We start from the raw sequence: 12,354 nt of genomic DNA, 5'->3' as shown, positions 1-12,354 counted from the left end.
TCAGTCTCTTGATAAAGTCAACTTGTAGGATAAATTAAGCCAAAGTGAAACTCCCTCAGCTTCCTTAGAGGATACATTACGACACTTCCTAACCTTAGAGGAGTTTTTAGGTGTGTGGTTCAGCTATAGCAAAATTTCCGAGTTACGTGAATACATAATTTCAACAATAGAACATGAAGTGTCGGTATCGACTTTCGGAAGAGTATGTGTGTGTTGTTCGGCAACGTCAGTTGAAATTTTAAAACTAGATACCAACTTGATGCCTTGGGACGTGGTCATATTTGCATACCGCACACAACATCAGGAAAATTAGATTTGGCTAGTTCTATCAGTTTTGATGTATGGCGTCCGAAGTACCGGGACAAATTTTATGAGAATTTGCATGTTGCTCTCTCGAATCTGCATGTTTATTATTTCGGTCCGAGGTCGTCTTATGTGTACGTCAAATAGGAAAAGTTTGACCTCATGGACGGTCGTTTGACCCTTAAAAACGTCCGCTTTTAAAAACGCTTTATGCGAGCCATAAATCGGAAAAACCGCAGAAAGAAGGACAAAACGAGAGGGAAACGAACGGATCGACCTCGACCTACCGCAACTCTGAAAAACTTATCGTAACACGTGATTGCGCTATATTTTTGAATTAAATTCTGCATTTAATTTATTGAATTATTAAAATTTAATGGGTTTATTAGGCCGTGAATTGCCACTCATAATTATTAAATTGTAGTTTGTTTTGAACATTAGCGAGACCATTGTTTTTCCATACGTTTCACAATCGTTTTTCGCACGCGTTGTTTCCTTACTTTATTCATCATATCCCATGTCAAAAAGAACATTTGCGTCAGCAATTTTTGCAGCTGAGTTTGGGGCAGGAACCCATCCATTAGTTTGATACATGTGGTATACTCACCGATGAGGTAGATCTTTACTGGAAGGTCTTAGGCAGCTCTCAATCTGACAGAATGGACACTCCGATCAGTACTTCGTGCGCTGCTTTTAGAAATTCAACGAACACATATTAAAAAACACGCGTGTAAAAAACTCTTGAGAAATCAATATTGGATAAAGCTAGGTCCTCGTAGGATTATGGAAGAAGACTCTCGATAATTGTCAGCAATAAATAGAGGCATTCTTTGCATATGCGTCCATTTACTGCTTTCCACTAGATGTAAATTATTATTGGATTTTTAATATTTTCTCTCCTTTTTACGGAATGTTTCGTTTTACTTGAGCCAGGAGATGTAAACATACAGTTAAATCCATACTAATACCACTTAAATCACAAAATATAGGGTGTTCATTAAGTAAGTAGACAAATTTAAAAGGTCAATCTTTGAAGAATTTTAAGAAAATAAGTTCATATTAACATGGATGCGCAATGACCAACTTCTCGAGGATCAAACTAAAGTTTAATTTTAATTTTTTGGTTATATTTTTGGACAATAACGCGGTATTATGTCAGAATTTTGCATATCGGAAAAATCGATGATCCGAAAAAAATCTATTCATCTTTCTCTATAAAGTTTACTCGTAGTAGAGAGGAAAACAGGTTTGAAGTTTGAAATTTCACTATCAAAATAACAATTGTCACACACTGAACTACCAGTATGACAAAATTAATTCGCCAACATTTTTGAACATACCTGATGTATATTTAATAATGACAGGACTTAAATGTACTAATTCGTAAATCTTCTTCGTTCTAGACTACCGTATAAACCAGTGAATTCATGCGATCCCACAACAAATAATCTAAGAGATTTAGATCGGGTGATCTGGGAGTCCATAAGTTCATTTTTGCTTTCTTGCCGTCGTTTGTCAAGTCCTTAAATCACAATCTTCTAACTATTCAGGAAAATGGGACTCTAAAATCGTTTGGTATTGTTCGCCATTAAACTTGTATGACAACTAGTTTAAAATAATTGAATACTTTGAATTTCGCAAAAATTTAGTCAATTTTAATCAACTATCAGCTCGTTTTTTAGAGAATTTACAGGTCATAGAATTTCTATCAACTTGAAGCTACTATGTAATTCTTAAGAATAAGATGTAATTAAAGAGTAGCCAGTGAGTTTTTTTATTAGATGACATTTTCATGAAGGTAGGCTAATTATTTTAGATGTTTTTCTGTAGAAAGGACCTCTATGATACATAATCTCATTACTGGTAGGTGAAGAAAGAGAAGTTAATGGAGTATTGTGTAAGTCGGAACATGGCCGCCCGGGTAGCTTTTAATTTAGCTTTGATTGCATGCCACGCATAAAGTACGAAAAGGGAAGGACATAAGGCAATTTCCAGGGTCTTGTTCGCAGGGGTTTCAAACAAATTGAGGGCCCGAAAATAACCTTTAAAGGCCTCCTTCGGTCGCACCGTTATCAAACGGGGACAAACCCAGGAAAATTAGTCGGCTTAGCCTAAAAGAAACAGCCCGGGGCCTTAATTTATGGAACATTTACCGAAAATTTAATCAGAATTCAGTCGGACAACTACACAGAAATTGCATCGACCGCAGCGCTATTTTCTCTTATGATATTAAGCCAAATCCTAATCCGGCACATTCTAACTAAGCTCAAACTAATGTCGGCCCTACGGAAGGGCGGAATAGGGGGTGGGGGCAGGGGGCAAAACCGGACTGAGGGTCCAGCGAGTTTCCATTGTTTTAATCGAACTCATCTCCAGTTCTCATTTCGTGCAAATGTTAGCAACCATGGCGGGGGGATATTAACGCTCCCGAGGGTCGCGTGGGGGCAAGAGGGGGAGTCAGCCCTAACTCTGCAGGAGATGGTTTTATCTTGCAGAACTAACATGGAGCTTAATCTACAGCTTAAGAAAATCAGCTTTATTGGATCCAATTTAACGCTTCATTGTCAAAGACGTGGGGGTGCTTGTAATTGCCTCAGCCACGCCATGCTGGTTCTAGTGGACCTTAACAAACGCTGGTGTCTCATTTAAATTCTCCCAATATCAAGTATGCACAGTTTGGGTTAAATCCAATGGTTATGTATTTGGTAAAATTAAAAATAAAAGTGCTATTATAAATATGAGTGGGCGATATGTGCAAGAAGTTTGCTTTAGAATTTCCGATGCGATTTTCGCTTTGTCTTTTGCAATAACCGTTCCACGTAATAAGTTATACATGAAACTGTTACACATATTCACGACGTTTTAAATAACGAAAATGTCATCTTGAGGCTGTTCTTTCCCTTACCAAAAGTTTTTGATACAGTTAATCATTGCTTTGTTCGGCAGAAACTGCTGAATCTTGGAATCAGAAGTCCATCTCACGATTGGAATAGGTCATATCTGTACGGCTAATGGTTGATATAGAAAAAATTCTATCAGATGTAAGGCCGGTTAGGCTACTTGCCCTGCCTCAATACGAATATCGTAATTTACGGAGCTCCAATCACTTCCTCAAATATAAAATAGCCTTTTACCTAACAAGGGAGAAAAGTGATGCTTTACGACAAGTTGATTGCAACATTCGACACGTCTGAGATCAGCAATTGAGTGCGGTAATAGCATATTACGCTACGAGAATTGCAAGAGGCATGTCACAAGCGAGATGAAGGTTTGCGACCGAGCTACAGGAGAGGTCAGTAAATTCGACGAGCGAAGGAGCATGCCTTATTTTCAAGTCGTGCACAATACTTTATCTATAGCGGATTGCTGTTTCATCATAAATTAATTGAAATCTTAATTCTGTCGATCTTCATAGATGATGTTTGTTTGTTTGTTTGTTAATCCTAGAACATCACACATGATTGTCACGCATATCAAACACTTTCACGTTTCCATGATCGCCCACAACACCACGATAACCTAAACTACGGATTCTCAAATTGAATAGAAGCAAATATTAATATTTAACCTTTCTAAATCGTCCGTTATATTGGATGCGTCTTTCGGTAATAAGAGGGTGATCTTGGACAAAGCAAACATCCCTAAAACCTTTAATGCGTTAAGTTAATATTTAAATACCAAATAAGCTCGGACATTATGCACCCGAAAACAACAGTTACGGGAGAGGAAGACGGTAAAAAGCCTCCGAAAAGCAGCGTTATTTAAATATTGTCCTGTAATGTATGTATAAATTCATTAAGAAGAGAATGCCGGTTTCTCACGCTCATGCAAACACGACTCGAATCTAACGTATATTGAAATGAGTGCCGAAGTTGAATGGCCAGTGTGCAAAATAATGAACCAGGGACCTAAATGATGTCAATTTTTTGTTTATACTCATTCTAAAGGGAATTTATCAAAATATTTGGAAGTAACGTCGGGTGGTTAGGAGTTTTGATAGTTTTAATTCTCTGCATGTCATGCATAACAGACATATTTCGATTAAATTGACTTGATATCAAGTATGTATTGAATCGTTATTTTACCTAATTTAATTTCAGAAGCAAAACATGAACGCGGTGTGTTTTCAATTTTGAGGCATATATTCTAACAAGTTTGAACTATACCATCACAAATTGCCATGGACTACGCCAAATGAGGATCAACACTGCTTTTAATTTACATATTTTTTAGTGTTTTTTCTTCATTCAACTGCATAAAATATAATAGACCGGTTCGTTGGCCTCCTCGCTCTCCAGACTTAACTACTACTAATTCGCAATGATTTTTTTGAAAAGATATCGGAAGTTCAAAAATATTTTAAGGCCGGTCTGATGTACATAGATTTCGATCTTCGGTTATTACCAAATTTTCTACGAGATTCTACAGAAATCATTAACGTTGAATAATTCAGTGTTAAACCAAATAAGAACTTATTTTCACTTAGGATCCTCGGTTACAATTAAGTAACAAATCATAGGCGCCTCTCTTATTGGAATATCTCATCGCCTTTGAATAACCTTTCACTAAGGCATATTCAAAAACAATTAGTAACTGAAGATTTAACTCTGTATTTTCTTAGGTTTTTAGTTACGAATTCAAAGAGGAGCAGAGGAATTCGTATTTAATGTCTGTAAAGTGGTCAATAAAAGTTCATCAAAGATACACCTCGGCGCCATTATCACAATGTTTCCATTTAACTGTTTGATACGTAGCGGTTTTTTCTTACATCGCCTGTGCTGAATTCTGTGACTACTGAGCCCCTACTAACTGAGTGTTTATTTATCGTGAAGGGTTGAGACTGAATTTTCAGCAGATTTTCGATACGAAGACCTGTAAAGATGCAAACCGTCGAATTTCCTGCATATGCTATAGCACCTAGGATAAGAGCGAGTGAGTTTTCTTGATTAGTGAGTATCGAGTAGTTTGAGATGCAAGCATATAGGTAACACATACTGGTTCATATATGTACATGTAGTATGTAACAATAAGATTTGAAATCACACTCGACGGAACATATAGTTTGAGGCAATCTCCAATTAAACCCTAATGAACGTTAAACTTTATTATAAAAACGACTATATATGAAAATTTAATATAACTTAATAACCGTACATTCAACAATAAATTGCTTTTAGCCCGAACTTGCTTCACACACCGCATTACTGAAATAAATAGTTAAATTTCCTCTTCCATTACATTCTACGTTCACTCTGCCGCCGGAGTATTAGGGCAATTTTATCTAGTTATTAGTTTTTGGGTAATTTCGGTTTGGAAACTCCAATATAATTAAAGATAAATCTCCACTACGGCTTTAAAACTACAAGCGAACTACCAACTCTATTTTATTAAAACTTGAAATGAAATTATAATAAGCCTTTTGAACAGCACAAGGAAAGTTTCAAACGTGCGTCTATTTAAAATTCCCTAATGTAGTATAAATCAGCGAAACCGTTGAGAATGCTCCATGTAAACGCAGTCGATAAATGATCATAACCTAATTAGCCGCAAATTGATATCAATAAATCAAACGGCACAATTCCAAAATACCTAAACAGCAAATTAACAAACAATTTTAGCGAGAGATAATAGTCGTTTGCTTAAATTGATATAGGTTTACGTTCGCCAATATTCGATCAATTTCCCCTTTGTAGCCACCCCAAATATCCGGTTTAATCGTATCAATTCATGACCTTGTGTTGGCTCTGTCGAACTTTTTCGTGTGATACAACCCCAAAAATTGGCACGTGACATTGTATTCCGGGTGCCTCTGGAAAGGCAAAAGGAAGCAAACGGACAATCAACTGTTTCGAATGGTTTATCACTCTTTAAAGCAATTATTTTTTATGATTTTTTTAAAGTGACAAATCTATTGGGTTTTCTCCAAAAGACCTCAAGTATAAAAATTTGGTAATTTTACCACGAGAAGCGTAATCAACTCGTTATCTGTATATTTCCAACAACCAAATACAATTTTGTTATGTGATGGAGTCACTTCTTTGATTCTGATGACAGAAGTGATTATATAAATAATAAACAGGAGGTTGAGAGAAAAAATGCTAATTAAAACTTAAAAAACCCTATTCAGCTTAGAACACTCATTTCTTCAGCTCCTAAATTCTTATTATGCGATTCGAGGGGTTTCGTATCAGAATACTTTTAAAATAATATACCCTTCATACTACTTATATTAAATATTCTTCAAAATGTGTCATTTTGGTGTCATGCCAATGCGAAATCCCCCCAATCGCATCTCAAGAATACAGAACCTTCATGTGATGGTTTCTGCATTGCCAAAATGAGGTATTATTTTTATTACCTACCAAAATTGGGCAATATGACTAAATACTTGACTTAATTTGAATTCCTCATTCAATTTTACAATTTTTTGCCTTTTACGTTTATTAGAAACTCCTCTGTTTTCCATCTATTGACAAGAGTAATAAAAAGCATAAGATTGAATAACCTGACCGATACAAGGCACAAGCATTCCTTTCCCAGCCTCTTTAGTTTTTCATATATTAAGGTGACATTTTGTATTTACACCATTCTTTGCGAAATTATTGCGAATATTTAGTACTATAATTCATCTAGATATTGAAGAAATTAATTATCGCCATAGGCCACACAAAAAAGTAGGAAAAAATATCTAGACGTCTGATAAGCCATCCAGTGATCTAATATATCGAAAATGTTGAAATATCTTTTTTTTTAATATAAGGCCCTAATTAAAGCTGTTTTTTCTTATTAGCACTTAGTCAAGAATTTATTCAGGTACTTATAGGTCTTTCAAGTAAAATTTATTTTTGCATGCATTTGATAATTTCCGATTATTTCTATACGTGAATTATATAGCTATACCTAACATTACAGTTCAGGTGGTCAACTGTATTTCTTCGCATTTTGCCTTGTCCATATATTATTCCACATATGAACGCCTGGCGCCATGGACAACCGAAGCTCATTAGGACCCAGGGGTGAGTGAGGTCAGATGGTTTTGATTTTAACCATTCAGCAACATTTTGAATCACTGTAATCGCCGTGTATGTTTATCTCTCACCCATTTTTTGTATGATCTGCCGTGATAACTAATTTCTTCAATATTTAGAAAGAGTATGGGGGGTACTGTTTCTGTAGTGAAGCATCTTTCTGCGCCAGAAATTTATTTAGATGCTCGTCTATGTACTATTCCAACTTATTAGAAATCTCGACTTGCCATGGACGCATTTTTTCGTTGCATTTCCACCTGGGAGAAGATTTTTGAGGTAGATCAATCTTTCTCCCCACGAGGTGCTGATGCTGGTGCGGAAGCACACTGCAAATATACGGGGGACTTTTGAAAATTAACCGTTTTTGATTTCTCCTTGCATACAAATGATTATTTACGTTAACGAAGAACTGAAAACGCTTCCTCATAAAACTTTTTCAGAAGAATCCAGTTGCGTAGTCAGATTTTGTGTTAAGTACGTTGGTTTTCAAGTCATGTCCCCAATGGTTCTTTTTTCTGGCGGAATGCTGGGTTTTTTGAGAAATGTGATTTTTTTAGAGGTTAAAGTAGACAATCGTGGCTTATATAAAGTCGACGTCAGCAGCTTCATGGTTATAACCAACAACTTGACATTTGAGATTTTTGAGTATTCTGTAATAGCAAATATAGGCCTGCCTTCATAATTATACATTCTTCTCTATTATTACGAAATTAATACAACAGAAAAGTAAAAAAAAAACGTTTAGACATCAATTATCCAGGATGAGCGGGCCCTCAAACCAGGGCCGGACCCTCCAACGGCAATGCGTTTGACGTTCAAGAGCGCAGCGAATCGACGTGATTAATGAACAGCATAACAATTGCCTATTGCCCGAGCAAAACCTACTGGACGTTAAGATTCATCACGGATTCATTAGCGACATTTTATATTTTGTAAATAAGGCCGCTAATGTCCCCACATAAGTATATTGTTTCAGATGCAAACAAGTCTAGGCATCGTGATTTTTATTAATTACCCCCTGAGTCGATCGATTTTTCGTTTCCTTGGAAGGGTTGAGTGTGGTCTGCAAATATGGTCAGATGATTGACCATTAAGGGTAATTTGATCCTTCTTCATTTCAGCCGCAGGTTTAGGTCGGCAGTAGAAAAAGTCGACAGATAAATGAGAAGGTTTAGTGGAGTAGATGGCGTCCCTGTTGTTGCAAAAGTCAATTTTGAAAGCAATCGGACCGTTAGTAATGAAAAATAATGGGGCATCAGTCTCGAGCCTGGAAAGTCGTTAAATTTGATGAGGCCCAGTTAAATGTTGCACAAACTGGAGCTTGCAAAGATGACTTTCGGCCGGAGGTTGCAGAGTTTTGGATAAATATGCGTTGTTCGGCGTCGCGCATCTGTTGTTTTCTGAAAATATATAGGGTGTCCATTTTTCGTTAGTTTTCCGAGGACTAGGCAAACGAATGATAGACAGAAAAGAAGTAAGATTGATGTTACGAGCTCGATTTTCTAACTCAACCCATTGGTCCAAAGAGAATCATTGAACTATCTTCAATTGTTTCCGATATACAAGGGTGTTTTGAAAACTGCCCATTTTCAATTCCTCTTTCTCTAAGGTCACTTCCAATATCATAAACCATCTGAGAAACCATTTCTCGCTAGAAAACCCTAAGGAAATAAAGACAAAACAGCAACCAGACAAGAGAAACAGAAGAAATATGGAAGAAAGAATTGGTGCTGGTAGGACAGTAGCAGAAAATAGTCATGCTAAAGAAGTAAGAGTAAAGTAATTTGGTTTGTGGGTAAAGAACCACAAAATATCACTATCAATAGCTGAAACAAATTGCGTTATAGTAACAATAAGGAGATAAAGGCACAAATAAGGAAAAAACTTGATTGATTTAGAAAAGACTTAAAATGGAAAAATAGTGACCGTTTGGTAAAGAGAAGAATAAACCCACAAAGGCACAGGAGATAAACTTTTCTGTCCTCGTTCTTAAATTTACTTAGAAATTTCTATTTTTTAATTTTTACTCTCATATTAATTTCTGTCCTATTTTTTAAATGTTTTTTCTACATCTTGGATACTTCTAGAAGATGAATCAAAGTTAAATATTATTTAAGATTTTGGAATTCAAATTTATTTAGAGAAACAACCGTGATAAAGTACACGCACTTAGATATTTATAGAAAGGATTTTACAGTCAGTCTGTCCAAAAGTGGGTAAGTTTTTTATCGGTTTATTCCATACGTTGATTTTAATTTACGTTTCAAAATTAAATCCTATTTTTGTTAAATTTCTTCAATTATCTGCTTCATTTCGTGACTATTTATGCTTAGTTCCATTTTTTATTTATCTATAATAACTAAATGTAACCCATGGAATGACCGCAAAGCAGAACTGCTTTGTAGCAAGCTGTCCATTTTTCACCAAAGCTTTCCATTTTATACCGACTTCTACGTAAACTCAAAAAATTCCAAACTTAGGGACACTATAACATATATATATAATATTCTGGAGATGTTTATTTCGGAAAGGTCAATTGATAAAAAATTTTGTATGTGACGATTAATCAAACTAGTCAATTCACCCGCAACTGGTATAATCGAATAATATCAATCAAATCATTCTATAAGCCCATAAGCTTCCAAGGAAGCAAATATCATCGTCCTGCTCCAAACTAAAGGCGATTACAACTACCTGCTGTAAACCCACTTGACATCTTTCGATCAGCAGAAGAACGATGTGATGCCATGATTTCTCGATAATATGGAATTAAAGGTATTACTAAACATAGACTTAATGTTGAAAATGCAGTAATTTCACTGCGGTAGTTATATTTCTTTATAGGACTAGGGATGTAAAAAAAACTCTATATAGATACTCAATACCTCGCTTCTTGCAGAACATATTTTCGCGTCTGAAACTTAAAATTTCAGCAAGACAGTTTTATGGTCTTTTTTCTTTCCCCTGTCTATGGACTGACGGGATTCTCATTCCAAACACATAGTCGTAAAAGCAACGTTTTTCACGTATAAACCTAGAGTTTTTAGTGAAATGACTAAAGAAACATAGCATGAAAATCCAGAAAATGCCTCAAAGTGACATCTGTTACAATGAATCTAGATCTAAAATTTACCAGTCGTCTCCAAAGCCCTAAACTAAACGCCTGTCTGTGAACGATACCTTAGTCACGCAGCCAGGAACAAGCTGAAAGCCCCTTAAACCCCGATCTTCTACTATTAAACCCGCCCGTTTCTACCCTTCTCCAGTGCCGTGCCATCATTCTCGCTCTAAATACATCCCCTTTAGTGGCAAGAAAGACCAAATTCCTGTACTGCACCACTGATTACCGTCATCCAAAAGCAATTTTTTCACCCCCGTAAAAGTTATGAAAATGCAGTAAAAATGTTCTTGCAAGAGAATGGCTTCGCTCTACGCCACTGCCTTCCACCCCTTTTTCAACCCCCAACGAATAACTGACCGATTACAACGGTTAGTTCGTTAAACTTTCGTTCGTGTAGTTGGCGCTGCTTGTCGGATAACTTGGAAGGCCTATTTCGTTCAAGAGTTAGTTCTCTCGTAGAGGGTATAGAGGGCGCTCAAGGAAGAGTCCATATAATAATTGACTACTCGTTCAAATGAGTAGTGGTTGATCGATTGCGCATATAGCAGAGCTATTGAGTAGAAATGTTAACAAGGAGGTAGCTGCCTGCTATCCACATTCCAAAAGGAAATATACATAACCAACAGCACAACATATTATAGCATACGATGACCAGCATAAGTCCTCCACTAAAGAAGAACAATTAACTTTGGCCATTAACACCCGCCAAAGAACGAATAAAGCTACTTTAAAAAGGCTCTTAAAAGGCGTTTCCTACCGCTGTTCGCGGTCTTTTGTGGTATTAAATTGTCCAGCTCTAAAAAATATAATGTCGGCCCTTTTAGGGAGAATTCAAAGAAACGGTCACTTCTAGGGCATTTAGGAGAAGATTAATGTGTCTGGTTAATCCTAAAGCTTTTAGCGAAATGCTAGTAGCAGTAGTAGTATGCAAAGAAAGAAATCGGAATGGATTTGTAATTGACAATTTTGTGGACATGAGTGAGCATGATGATTGAGCTAGATATCAGTTTGTCGAAAGCAGAAAATGCTGAGGCGAGTATTGTCGATGAAGTGTGGAGCTATGTGAATTTCAGAAGACATCTTGCAGTAAATTATCAGTGATGATATGCAAGGAAAACCAAGAAGATTTCTCAATTATCTAGAGCATCCTGAATAATAGATCCCAACCGACCAAATCATCATGCATGATAATTTTTCCACAAATATCCAGTGATTCCAATCAATCCATATCGTCTATGTGTTGATTCTCACAAGCCTCTTCCGGTACCCTATAAGTAGCATATTGACTGCAATAGGAAGACACAGTACAATTGAAAGACGTTCTGCTTCTGAAATATGACCATCGTTCGAAAAAAATAAGGTCCATGATGGGTGCTGCCTGAATTTCTATGATATTAGAGGGCACCAAGAAGCTTATAAAAAGACATTGTTAATTTAGGACTGATTCAGAATCGTTCTGGCACCTGAACATGGTCCTAGAGACGAAACCCCCAAGTTGAGTATGACTTGAAGTTACGACATGATTAGGACGACAAAGAGATTATAACAGGTTGATTTGTGTCGTTAATTTTTTAAGTTGTTCAGATTCTGGAATGAAAATCTAGATGGCCACAAGGTGTTAGCTACCTGATTTCCCCAAATATTGTCTCAGTGTGAGTGGTATTTAACTTTCCAAATTGATAAACGCCAATGTGGGTGCTACCTCATGGCAGGTATGTTGAGGGTCATTTGGAAACTGATTTAGAGTTTGTTGGATTTTGGAAGATGTTACCTGAGTTTCCGATATCGTTCCAAGGAACTCATAGAGAGATGGTATGATTCGAGGAGTAGTTGGGAACTGTGCTGGTTGGAAAATAGTTCGTCGGGGCTATCAAAGAGAGTACTACCTGAATTTCCGTGATG

General features: G+C 36.5%; 2 protein-coding genes across 5 annotated transcripts in view; both read left to right on the top strand.

Moving 5' to 3' along the window:
* The window catches only part of pros (prospero), a 161,254-nt gene that overhangs the window by 78,743 nt on the left and 70,157 nt on the right, over positions 1–12,354 (top strand). The window lies entirely within an intron of this gene.
* LOC136411134 (tRNA N(3)-methylcytidine methyltransferase METTL6) overlaps positions 1–12,354 on the top strand; it is a 192,083-nt gene that overhangs the window by 178,791 nt on the left and 938 nt on the right. The window lies entirely within an intron of this gene.

The sequence above is a fragment of the Euwallacea similis genome, chromosome 9, assembly GCF_039881205.1.
Source record: "Euwallacea similis isolate ESF13 chromosome 9, ESF131.1, whole genome shotgun sequence".
NCBI lineage: Eukaryota > Metazoa > Arthropoda > Insecta > Coleoptera > Curculionidae > Euwallacea > Euwallacea similis.
Note: the sequence above shows the minus strand (reverse complement) of the source record. Positions and strands in the feature narration are given on the sequence as shown.